Source organism: Sprattus sprattus (genome assembly GCF_963457725.1).
Source record: "Sprattus sprattus genome assembly, chromosome: 1".
NCBI classification, from domain to species: domain Eukaryota; kingdom Metazoa; phylum Chordata; class Actinopteri; order Clupeiformes; family Clupeidae; genus Sprattus; species Sprattus sprattus.
The window spans coordinates 37,804,475-37,818,370 of NC_137920.1; positions in this window are offsets into that span (position 1 = coordinate 37,804,475).

Consider the following 13,896-nt stretch of genomic DNA (forward strand, 5'->3'; position numbering starts at 1 on the left):
TTGTTAAACAGTTATCCATTTATTGTATCTTCTCCATTAAAATACAATGCAACGACATGTTACTTATTCCAACCTCGCGGTATAGCGGTCAAAACCATGTGCCCTTCCGGGGTCAACACCTGGCCACAACAGTAGGCTTCCTACCTATATGCACAAACCCTACCTGTGCAATGCACAGCAACACCCAGTGTTCAACAGAGTCATTACACATTGTGAGTGAAAATACATTTGGCTGTAGCAACCCATTTGTCTGCTACAGGGGGAACATCCTGCCCTGTCTCCAGAACCTCATCACAGCAAGACAGGGCTCATCAGACAGATGGAGGAATTAAAGGTGTGCGTGTGCGTGTACGTGTGCGTGTGCGTGTGCGTGTGCGTGTGCGTGTGCGTGCGTGTGCGTGCGCGCATGTGTGTACAAGATAGTTTTTCCCTTTTTTCTGCTTTAAGAGTCAGATTTTAAATGTGAGATGATTGTCTGACTGATTTTTTCTTGATAGGTCCAGCAAGAACCACAAGAGGAATGTTTGTATATTGATCCAATGGAAGAACCTCTTTATATTGATCCAGACGAGCTCAACCTCCCGGTAAGACTTTTTATTATCAGCTGCATGTAAATGTATATATATTTGTACTTAACACATACACACACACACACACACACACACAAAACCATTATAGATAAAGGTAGATTATGAGACGCACACATGGTCAGCTCTGTCACACAGATGTACCTTATACCAACCCCCCTAACCCTTACACCAACCCCCCTCAGGTTCGCAAACTCAAACCCTTCCGTCCTCCTCCACCAAGCAATGCTTCCATACGACACGCTGCCTCTGAACGCTCACACGCTGAACACTACAGGGTACTCGGGTCCAGTTTCCTCCTGTTCAACTTGTGTTGCATAATATTTACCGAATACAGAAACCGCATAGAATCAACTTTAAGATGATCGAGTCTCCGCCCTCGTCTCTTACAGTATTCCTCTTCTCTTGAATGCAGGCCAGAGGGTTCCAGAGAGGTGAACCTGGCGACAGCCAGGCGGAAACTAGCCAGAAGTCAGGCATGCACCCCCAGCTGTCTCTTCCGAGCCGCCTTCCTAGCAGGGGGCCTCAGCGGACCGTCTCCAACTCAAAGGTAAGTCACAGTATCTCAGTGGTCCTTCACGCCTGGGACCAGGTACACAGACGCTCATGCTTAAGGAAATCAAAGTAGGCGTGGACTTCTAGGGTGTGATGGAGAGAAAAGGTATCTTTGAAATATGTGCGTATATTGTGCTGTAATGGCCTGGGGACAAGTCGTCTGGGGGGAAAAAAACCAACATATTTACACCATGAGGAGACAATATCTAAATAATTTACACAACCTGTAAAATTGCCTATGCGGTGTGAATTTGCTTTGATTCTACTATTTGAACTATGCTCTATGTATCTTCTATTTGAACTATGTTGTATGTTTGTGTGTTTTTCCTCAGAATGACTTGGACATGCTCATGGAGTGGTGGGGTACTACCAAATGTGAGTCCTCTTAATAGCGCCCCCTTGGTGGAATGCCTATTTGTGTGGTTAATGTACCATGCCCTTAATGCTGTTTATATCTATGTCTTTCAGGCTGGGAAAACCTTTATGAATCTGACATAAACCAAGTACAAGAGCAGAACCAACAGTATGTTTACAACTTCAGATCTTTTTTTTTGCAGCACTTATGGTACTGTTTTAAACAATAAAGGAACCAAATTCACTAACTAGTCTGTTCTCCTACTTTCCACAATCCAGAACCCTTGTCTCAGTAGCCCAGCGGGTCCGAATGGCTCTGCAGCTGTTTGAGTGCCTCCTGTTCCACCGGGGCCAGCTCTTTAACAGCCACATCGCCCAGCTCCATGGCCTCGCTGACCAACTTGACCAGACCAGCAAGAAAGCCAAAGTGGCCGGAATCACGGGAGGCAGCATGGCAGCCGCGGCAGGCATAGTCCTAGCCCCCGTCACCCTGGGCTTATCTCTGGCCGCCACTGCCATTGGCGTGGGATTCGCTGTCGGAGGAGCCAAGGGTGGATCGGCGGCCATGACCGATAAGTTGTACAGCAGCCAGGAACGGAAGAAGGTGGAAGAGATTCTGCAAGATCACAAAGCTCAGATGAAGGACGTGGAGGGTTGCCTGCAGTTTATCAACAAGGGCATAGAGCGTCTCTGGAAGTTTGAGCCCTCGACCGTGCAGGGCGCAGACGTGGAAGTTGTGAAGATGACGAGGATAGCGCAGATCTTGGGAAGAAATTCTGATCTACATCCTGCAGCTTTGTCCTCCGACGCACTGGAAGGGTTCACAGCAGGCATGGACATTTATTTCGAAAAGCAACAGAAGAAGAAAAAGGGCGTAGAGACCAAGCTTGCCAAGAAGATCCGTGAGCTTGCCGTACAGATGAAGAGCGGGCTCGACGGGCTGCTGAACATCAGGAACAAAGTGCGCGCAGCAGAGGAGCAGGTAGAGATGCGGCAGTGATTACAGGACAAACATGAAACTGCGATTAAGAGACAAACATGACGCTGCGTCAGTGGGCATTTGCCATTCACCTCACATGTTTGGGTTTACATTTAGTTCTGATGTCTTTACTTATTTCAGATGTGAATCTTCTTTGGTAACAAATCATGCAAAATAAAATTTAAAAAAATGATGAAAATGGCGCACTGAATTATATACTGAATTATTATACGGCTCTTCAGAATGTTCCAAAAAGTACCGTTGATTTGAATGGGCCATCCCTACGTCATACCCATACATTAATTCCTGCTAACAGACCTCTGCGAAAGATAATCACCGCTGTCATTAGCAACGGGTTTTGTACTTCTAATTCACATCTTTCATATCATTCCGCCAGAAGTCCAGTCATTTTAACGCAACAAATGAAAATGGCGCACTGAATTATATACTGAAGTTTTGTATTTGTAAAATATCCACCATCCACAATATAATATACAATTTCCACCATGAGTTGTTTCCCAAAAGTGAAAAAAGCAAGAGCATAATGCAAAGAAAATAGTATATAGCAGTGGAGAGGAAGTGGACGACATGCAGATGGCTGACTTCAGCAGTTGCACCATAGACATGTATAGAGTGGCACTACAGATACAGGAAATGGACATGCAAGCGGAGGAAGGCGTCTGATTGGTCCCTCTTCTGGTAGATGTCTGCCTCAACAGAAGACATTGGAAAATGCTTGAACTCCAGTCAAGGGTCAAATCGGTTAGACGAGACCAATGAAATACAGACAGAATCTTCCAAAGTAGTTGCCATGCAAAACACATTTAATCATCGGTATTAGAAAACTATTCATGAAATATCACATGAACTTTTATTATAAATGTCAAACATTGGAACAATGTAAAATGAATTAAAGAAGGAGTTCTCTGCTAAAGTAATTTCTGTATGTAAAATGATATTGGTGCCAGCAGAGTCCAAATCATGCAACCTATTCTTTTGTCTTGCATATCTAAACAGGTTTGGGTGGTTTTCGCATACTTTGTTTGTCACAATAGCTGCAGTAGAACCGTAAAGCCAGCGCAACGTGCATATTTTCATTTCAATAACATGATGAGATGATTCGCTGCCCTGTCACACAAGGCTCAGCTGCAGAGGTGGTCACTTGGAACATATGGCAAAGGTGAGTGGATATATACCCCAGTTCGATAGAAATATTGTCTTGTATTCTTTTATGATCTTGTAATCCATACAGTATATTGTGTGGGCAAGTCTCTCATAAGATAGTGTGCTGACTTTCTGTAACCATGGCTGACACTGCCCAAGAGCTGGTGTACTACTATGAATAGGCTTGTTATGGCACCCTACTTCCCAGTCAACAAGCTATCAATACCACCTCACACTGTTGGCAGCCGGTCTTTATAGTGGCATTTGATTGTCTTCAACATGCTTCCTGTTCTGCTCCCTGCAAACCTGAAAGGTAACTCCTACAAATTATATCATATTTGGTTTATATTTCAGAAAGTAGAACTAGACTGAAGAGAGATGGTTTGCCTAAAAAAAATTGTTTAGTCTAAAGGGATTTCAGAGGATATTTGCTTTACTTGAATATGTACTGATGCCTTTCAAACAAACAATAGTTTCATTCTTTATGATAATACAAGACATACTTTTTCTTTCCACTAGGGGGTGTGATTTTGCTTCACAAATTCTGGTTTAACATGTACATTTTTCGTCATACACCGCGGTGCACACTGCACGTTTCTTGCACACATAGAGAACAAATAAATGCTTGCTTGGATGCCAGATCTTGTTTGTGACACAATCAGTTAGCCTCAAAACAAGCAGCGCTGTGAGCTCAGGTCAGGTCAGAACCCCACTGGAGGAATCTCAATGTTCTATGTTCTGTCCCGTGGTATTTACATGAAGCATTTGTTTCAAGACAGCCGTTAGATAGAGATTACTGAATCCTTCTCGCAGAGAACGTTTTGCCCTTGAGGTGAAAACCTTGAGGCACTAAATCTTTTAACAAGTTGATAGGAGCTTTTCATTTTATTGAATATGGATGGTCCCAGTTAATCTTCAATACAGGCTGGGCCTACTTTATTTTCAATACATAATGTAATGTACATTAGATTTATGTCATTTATATACATTAATTATATTGCTAACATCTGTATGAATATATACACTTAGGAACTACTAGCAAACTATACACGTGTCATAGAGAATAAAATAATAATAATAAATATAGCTGCAAGCAGCGATGGAGGGTTCATGCAGCGAATCGGCCAAATTCGATTGGCTGTTGAAGGCGAATGCTTTCAGAGCGCAATGCAGTGATAAAGCATGGTCTTTAGAAAGTCCGTGCCAATTTTGGTGAAGATCGGATCAAATTTGCGACCTGTGCAAACTTTTTAGTGTTTTGGATTAAATTAAGGTCAAAGGTCACCAAATGTATTGATTGTCCCCCAGATGGGGTCAGCAGTCCATGTACCAAGTTTGGTTTTGATACATTACAGGGTTGCCGAGATATGAGCTCACTTCCTGTTTGGCGGCTTCGCCGCCTAATTCGATTGGCTGCTACTGGCGAACGCTTTCGTCAATTGTTCCATAAACTTATGCAGTTATAAGGCATGGTCTAATGATGGTCTGCGCTAATTTTGGTGAAGATCAGATCAAATTTGTGACCTGTGTTTGCTTTTTAGTGTTTTTGACTAAATTCAATATGGCGCCCTGATCAATTATGATAATGTCACATATTTGCATGTGTCAATCTAAAGACCTCCAAGAGCATGTATAGATCCCACTAGTAAGTTGAAATTCCAAACACGTCAACAGCTACAGGCCGAAATGCATTTTTGCTAATTACAGCGCCACCTAGAGGTCAAAGGTCACCAAATTTCTTAAGCGTCTTCCTGATGGGGTAAGCGGTCCATGTAGTAAGTTTGGTCTTGATAAATCAAATCGTTGCTGAGATATGAGCCCACGTCCTGTCTGGCGACTTTGTCGCAAACTTTGATTGGCTGTAACGGGCGAACGGTTTTAGTTGCGAAGATGTAATCCAATAACTTTTGTGAGGCTTGGTCTGAAGATGATGTGTGTCAAGTTTGGTGTTGATCGGACAAAAATTGTGACCCGTGAACTTTTTTGAAGGTTTTTGATAAAATCCAAAATGGCGGAAAATCCATCATGGCGCAAAATGACGTCATAGAGTGCGTTGAACTCGTGCTGGTCCAAGGATTCCAAGGATGCCTCATTTTTGAAAATCGGGCCAATGGGTCAAAAGTGTGTGTGAACGTACGTCCAACTTTGACCTGTTGGTGGCGCTAGAGCGCTACATCTGCCTACATGAAACTTGGTGAAATGAATCATGGGACTGTCCCCAATCAGTGTGCCAAATTTCACAACTTTTTACCAGACGGTTCTATGGGCTGCCATAGGATCCCAGCAAAGAATCATAATAATAAATATAGCTGCAAGCAGCGATGGCGGTTTCCTCCTAAAAACATTGCGAACCAGGGGGAAATGTACTTTTGTGACAATTTGTCACTGTATAGAAAAATTGTCCCTTCTTTATTCACACAAAGTGTCATGTCTCTCAATAGATTCATGCTATCAATGCTTGCCAATACTGTAACTTGCTTAAGTGAATGGCAAATAGAACATAACATTTCATAATTATTTCAGTTAATTAAACAACTGCAATACCCAGTGAAATATTAAATACAACTAACTGACGTTAGTTATCAACAAAATGGCTAGCTCACAATTGATGGGCTGTCGTTACAACCTTCAAGCTGCCCATAAAACCAAAATGGCATTTTATTTTGTTTGAGTTTTACCTTATCTAAGTGGGCAAAGACCATTTCTTTTCCACTTGGCCTAAAAAAAACATATGTCCAAAAGAAGCAGTCAAACCGTAATAATGTCAACCGCTAAAAACCATACTGGTCTGATATTGCCATTCCATACTGAATATTCTGTCAAATTCAAAAAATGTTGCGACATAGCATGCTATTTCAGATGAAAGTTGTGTGGTAGCCTGGCTATGTAAACATTACAAAAAAGGTGACCGATTGTTTGACCGAACGCGTTAATTCACTGAACAAATACTTTCAAATTACTCTTCGACCACTTGTTAGTCATGTCATCCATTCAAATAGCTGTGAATCAATGAATATTTATACAACTTTAACTGTGATGTGTTTTAGTTTCATTTCACACGTAATTTACTGTATTATCAAGCCATAGCCGCTTGTCAACATTCCACATACAATTTGAACTAGGCCTAACTACGTCACTGCCATATACGCTGAGATAGTTGCCCCCCCCATGGATAGAGAACCTGGAAGATTATCTCTGCTTTGCAAGATATTAATTATAGGCTAACATCCACAACACAATACGAAACCACATCTAACATCCACAATACAATACGAAACCAAAAAGCGATGCTGGAAGATGTCAATAAAGCTTTACTTTTCATTCATCAACGCAAACGAACTGTGTCAAAGTTCTATCCTTTGGTTAAATCACTTTCTGAACACATATAGCTATTGCCTCTGTTAATTGCCTTCTAGTCGAGCCCTGCAACTATGCTAATATTTAAAGCTTACACAATTACCTCTGCAAACACATGAACATCACAGCATGAACGGGGCCGAACTTTTCTGTCCAAGCCCAATCAGCGTTCAACAGAGTAATAACCAAGCCCAGCCCAAGTCCGCCAGAAATTTGAACAACACAATTAGTTACATGACGAACAAATAACCTAACTGTACATGCATATACATTACATTAACTTCACTCGCCGTCCCACAAGTCAAAATGTTTTATACCTTGCTATGCTAAAAGACATAGCCCATTGCTTACGAACACACATTAATTCAGCACCTCAACTTTACACAGCAACCGAGAATACAAACACAATTCAATTGTATTGAGGTTAACATACAAATTAAACAGTAGTAGACATGCTTCCATTACTTACGGTCAAATGTAAATGACAATCTTCTAGACTCCAAAAAAATCGTGTACATTGCTCAGTGACAAAATGGTTGTCTGTTCACCTTCCAGCGTTGTTATGGGTACCATGTGTCGTCACTGTGTCTAAACCACGCGGCGCAAAGGCACACATTCCTTTGAGAATCACCCTAGCTCTTACTCAACCATGCGTATTTCAAATATTCACCAAAAATCTACTTTTCATCTTACAGTCAATTTTTTTTTTGATTTGTGTTCTAAACATTCTCAAGTGTCTTCACATGAACTTGTGATTCAATCAGAGTATCACTTTTTGACCTGTTGATGTGTAAAGCATTGTTTTAGCGTTAACAATTTATCCAATTTGCTTTAAATCAATCATTTTTGAAGATATGAAGTTGCCTTTGCACATGGCAACATGTTGTAGTGTCTTCTAGTGACATATCAAGTTTGGTGTTGATTTGTCAAAGATTTGCCAAGATATGACTTCACTTCCTGTTTGGCGACTTTTCAGCTGAATTTGAGTGGCTGTACCGGACAAACGGTTGTGAGGATCAAAATTATTTCCATAACTTTTGTGAGGCTAGGTCTGAAGATCATGTCTGGTGATTTTGAAGAATATTTGCCAAAAATTGTAGGAGGAGAAGGCTTTCAAAGGTTTTTGATAAAACCGGAAATAGCGGAAGATCTATACACCGGACGCTTTCGCGGAGCGGGGTCCGTTTATTCGTCTTGATCCAGGGAATCCAATGGTACCTCATTTTTGAAAATCGGTCATACGGTTCAAAAGCTGCGTGTGTTAAAACAAGTCCAACTTTGGCCTGTTGGTGGCGCTAGAGTGGTCTAATGAGAGCCATGAAACTTGGTGTCAATGAAGAAGGGACTGTCCTCAATGAGTGTGCCAAATTTCACAAAAAGTTACCATATGGTTCTATGGGCTGCCATTGACTCCCATGGTACAAGAATTTTTGCCTACAATAACAATAGGTTACCTCCCTACGGAGGAAACCTAAATATAGCTGCAAGCAGCAATGGAGGGTTCATGCAGCGAATTGGCCAAATTCGATAGGCTGTTGAAGGCGAATGCTTTCAGAACGCAATCTACTGATAAAGCATGGTCTTTAGAAAGTCCGTGCCAATTTTGGTGAAGATCGGATCAAATTAGCGACCTGTGCAAACTTTTTAGTGTTTTGGATTAAATTAAGGTCAAAGGTCACCAAATGTATTGATTGTCCCCCAGATGGGGTCAGCAGTCCATGTACCAAGTTTGGTTTTGATACATTACAGGGTTGCCGAGATATGAGCTCACTTCCTGTTTGGCGGCTTCGCCGCCTATTTCGATTGGCTGCTACTGGCAAACGCTTTCATCAATTGTTCCATAAACGAATGCAGTTGTAAATCATGGTCTAATGATGGTCTGCGCCAATTTTGGTGAAGATCAGATCAAATTTGTGACCTGTGTTTGCTTTTTAGTGTTTTTGACTAAATTCAATATGGCGCCCTGATCAATTATGATAATGTCACATATTTGGATATGTCAAACTAAAGACCTCCAAGAGCATGTATAGATCCCACTTGTAAGTTGAAATTCCAAACACGTCAACAGCTACAGGCCAAAATGCATTTTTGCTAATTACAGCGCCACCTAGAGGTCAAAGGTCACCAAATTTCTTAAGCGTCTTCCTGATGAGGTAAGCGGTCCATGTAATAAGTTTGGTCATGATACATGAAATCTTTGCTGAGATATGAGCCCACGTCCTGTCTGGCGACTTCGTCGCAAACTTTGATTGGCTGTCACGGGCGAACGGTTTTAGTTGCGAAGATGTAATCCAATAACTTTTGTGAGGCTTGGTCTGAAGATGATGTGTGTCAAGTTTGGTGTTGATCGGACAAACATTGTGACCCGTGAAGATTTTTGAAGGTTTTTGATAAAATCCAAAATGGCGGAAAATCCATCATGGCGCAAAATGACGTCATAGGGTGCGTTGAACTCGTGCTGGTCCAAGGATTCCAAAGATGCCTCATTTTTGAAAATCGGGCCAATGGGTCAAAAGTTACGTGTGTGAACGTACGTCCAACTTTGACCTGTTGGTGGCGCTAGAGCGCTACATCTGCCTACATGAAACTTGGTGAAATGAATCATGGGATTGTCCCCAATCAGTGTGCCAAATTTCACAACTTTTTACCAGACGGTTCTATGGGCTGCCATAGGATCCCAGCACAGAATAATAATAATAAGAAAATATAGCTGCAAGCAGCGATGACGGTTTCCTCCTTCAAACATTGCGAACCAGGGAAAAAAAAAACATTTGTCACTGTATAGAAAATCCATGCTGCAGACTTGCCAATGGGATATTACATTTCAAATCCAACATTTACAATGCTTTTGCCTTGAAGTTAAGACTGAGTGGAGGTTGTGTGTGTGCGCTTACCCTGTGTGTCTGTGAGTATGTATGTGTGTGACAGCAAGCTGTGTGTCTGTGAGAATGTATGTGCGTAAAACAAAGCCTGCGCGTGTGTTAAGGGGAGACTGTGTGTGTGAGATTTAGGAGCCGCGCGGATGAGGAGACAGAGAGACATAGAGAACCACCCTAGCAAGTAGTCAAGCATGCATGTTTCAAATATTCACCAAAAATCTACTTTTCATCTTACAGTCAACTTTTTTTCAGATTTGTGTACTAAACATTCTCAAGTGTCTTCATATGAACTTGTGATTGAATCAGAGTTTCACTTTTTGACCTGCAGATGTGTAAAGCATTATTTTAGCGTAAACAATGTATCCAATTTGCTTTATATCAATCATTTTTCAAGATATGAAGTTGCCTTTGCACATGGGAACATGTTGTAGTGTCTTCCAAGTGACATACCAGTTTGGTGTTGATATCTTAAAGATTAGCTGAGATATGACTTCACTTCCTGTTTGGCCGCTTTTCTGCTGAATTTGAGTGGCTGTACCGGACAAACCATATGGTAACTTTTTGTGAAATTCGGCAAAATCATTAAGGACAGTCCCTTCTTTATTCATACAAAGTTTCATGTCTCTCATTATACCACTCTAGCGCCACCAACGGGTCAAAGTTGGACTTGTGTTAACACACGCAACTTTTGAACCGCATGACCGATTTTCAAAAATGAGGTACCATTGGATTCCCTGGATTAAGACGAATTAAACACACCCTGTGGCGTAAATTTCACTCAAATATTTGCTGACATATGACTTCACTTCCTGTTTGGCCGCTTTTCTGCTGAATTTGAGTGGCTGTACCGGACAAACGGTTGTGAGGATCAAAATTCTGTTCGATAACTTTTGTGAGGCTAGGTCTGAAGATCATCTCTGGTAATTTTGAAGAAGATTTGCCAAAAATTGTAGGAGATGAAGGCTTTCAAAGGTTTTTGATAAAACCGGAAATAGCGGAAAATCTATATAACCGGAAATTGACGCCAAGGGTTGGGTTTAATTCGTCTTGATCCAGGGAATCCAATGGTACCTCATTTTTGAAAATCGGTCGTACGGTTCAAAAGTTGTGTGTGTTACAAAAGTCCAACTTTCACCTGTTGGTGGCGCTAGAGCGGTCTAATGAGAGCCATGAAAATTGGTGTGAATGAAGAAGGGACTGTCCTTAATGAGTGTGCCAAATTTCACAAAAAGTTACCATATGGTTCTAGGGGCTGCCATTGACTTCCATTGCAGCAACATAATAATAATAATAATAGGAAAGCCTACAATAACAATAGGTTACCTCCTACCGGAGGAAACCTAAACATAGAAACACAATAGGTTTCCTGCAGCTTCGCTGCATGAACCCTAATAAGAACAAATAGAAACACAATAGGTTTCCTGCAGCTTCGCTGCATGAACCCTAATGATAATAATAATTACCTACAGAGATGTACAGTAGTGTACCTATAGCAACCTACTGCACTAGAATCATTACGTAGATGTTCAGTAAGAAGGTACAGTTCCCAATTCACAACTCACAACGACAAGCGCTGGGATTGGTAGAGCCTCCTCTCATCAGTATATGCCATTGGTCCCCAGCAGCACTACAAACATGAAGGGGAATCCCATTACGGGGGAAGAGTTAAACCCACAGCTTCTCCAGTACCCCAGCAGGTAACCAAGGAAACAGACCTTAGCCGTTTGACAACAAATAACAGAAATGCCAATGACAACCTGTATCTTTGGCAAAGCCCTCAGGTAACATTAGCAACAATTATTATAATACTACTACCACTACTACTACTAATAATAATAATAATAACTAATAATAATACATTATTATTATTATACTAATACTAATAATTATAATAATGTTAATAGAAATATGTCTCTTGATCATCAATCTATACCTTGATTGGAGTCAACCTGTGGTAAATGCATTAATTGGACATGATTTGGAATCATAATAGAATTATCATAATAGAATGATCAAACTGTTTTGCCATATGCTGATGTATGTTATGATATTAAGCATGGCTGTTCAAAACATGAAATGGGTGAAGACCTGGAAAAGACACTGAAGTGTATGACCAGCAGGTAGATTCATTTTGATATTGTCATGGCTTGTGAGAACATCCCATTCTGTTCATATTTTTGTATGTAATGAAATGCGAATCTATCATTAGGATCTGCACCCTCTTCGACCACCCCCTCCACCACCAAAACCCAAGATTCTGACCAAGCAACACACTGTTGATGACCTCCAGGTGTGTATGTGTGTGTGTGTGTGTGTGTGTGTGTGTGATTGCATCATTTCTTTACCGTCTTAAGGGTCATAATAAATAGGTTGTTGTCTCCTCCTCCTTCTGTAAACACTCCTGCCTCTCTGACTCCAGTCTTCGCCTGCTGAGGAACCCCTGTACATCGATCCAGATGAACTTCAATATCACACTCAGGTAGGTGTAAGTGTGTGTGTACATGTGAAAAAGTTCTACATTTACATTTAGTCATTTGGCAGACGCTTTTATCCTAAGCGACTTTCAAAGAGTGAACAATAAAGCTACCAGCAATAGAGACGTATAACAATAAATACTACTTTATATAAGAAATAAAAAAGTGCAGAAATGTTACTACTGTAAGTGCGAGTTAAGTAGTCAGAGGAGATAGCATTAGAGGAAGGATAAGGAGAGGTAGAAGAAAGGAGAGGAAGGGAGAGGAAGTGCAAGTTAGGAAAGGTGGTGCTCTCTGAAGAGTTGGGTCGTCAAGAGCTTCTTAAAGGTAAAGAGGGACGCCCCTGCTCTGGTAGTGCTAGGCAGCTCGTTCCACCAATGTGGAACTACAAATGACAATAGTCTAGATTGCCATATTTGAACTGACCGCAGTGCTAAACGACGCTCATTAGACGAGCGCAGCATCCTGGGGGTAACATTTGCCCTTACAAGAGCATTTAAGTAGTTGGGAGCAGGACCAGCAATCACTCTGTAAGCAAGTATAGGTGACTTGAACCTAATGCGAGCAGCAACAGGCAGCCAGTTGAGCTCAATGAGTAGCGGGGTGACATGTACCTTCTTCGGCCAGATGCACCGCCACGTCCTAGACCATCTGTATTGGTTTCACCACACATGCCGGCAGGCCCGTTAGGAGGGCGTTGCAGTAGTCAAGGCGGGAACTCACCAAGGTTTGCACCAGCACCTGGGTGGCATACTGGGTTAGGTACGGCCATATTTTGTGGAAGTCGTTTAGCGCAAAGCGGCACGACCGGGAGACAGAGGCAATGTGGTCTGTGAATGTTAGTTGGTCGATAATGACACCATACTGTACCTATTGATACTTATTTGAGTTATTTTGTGAACATAACTTAACTAACTTTGAGTTGAAATGAAAAATTTTACTCTTTTCACAAATGTGCATGTGCACTATAGGTGGAGTGATGCCCTCTTGTTTGGTCATCTCTCATAAATCACTCCAGCCTGTTCTGTTCATATTGTTGTAAGTAATGAAATGCGAATCTATCGTCAGGGTCTGCACCCTCTTCGACCACCACCTCCACCACCAAAACACACGATTCTGACCAAGCAAGACACTGTTGATGAACTCCAGGTGTGTTTGTGTGTGTGTGTTTGTGCGATTGCATAATTTCTTTACCGTCTGAAGTGTCGTAATAAATATATTGTTGTCTCTCCCTCCCTCTGTAAACACTCCTGCATCTCTGAGTCCAGTCTTCGCCTGCTGAGGAACCCCTGTACATTGATCCAGATGAACTTCAGGTGTGTGTGTGTGTGTGTGTGTGTGTGTGTGTGTGTGTGTGTGTGTGTGTGTGTGTGTGTGTGTGTGTGTGTGTGTGTGTGTGTGTGTGTGTGTGTGTGTGTGTGTGTGTGTGTGTGTGTGTGTGTGTGTGTGTGTGTGTGTCTGTGTGTGAGTCAGTCAATCTTTCTGTCTGTCTGACTAACTAAATGTTTTTGTTTTGGGTTTGGTGGGGGAGGGGTGGGGTGGGGTGG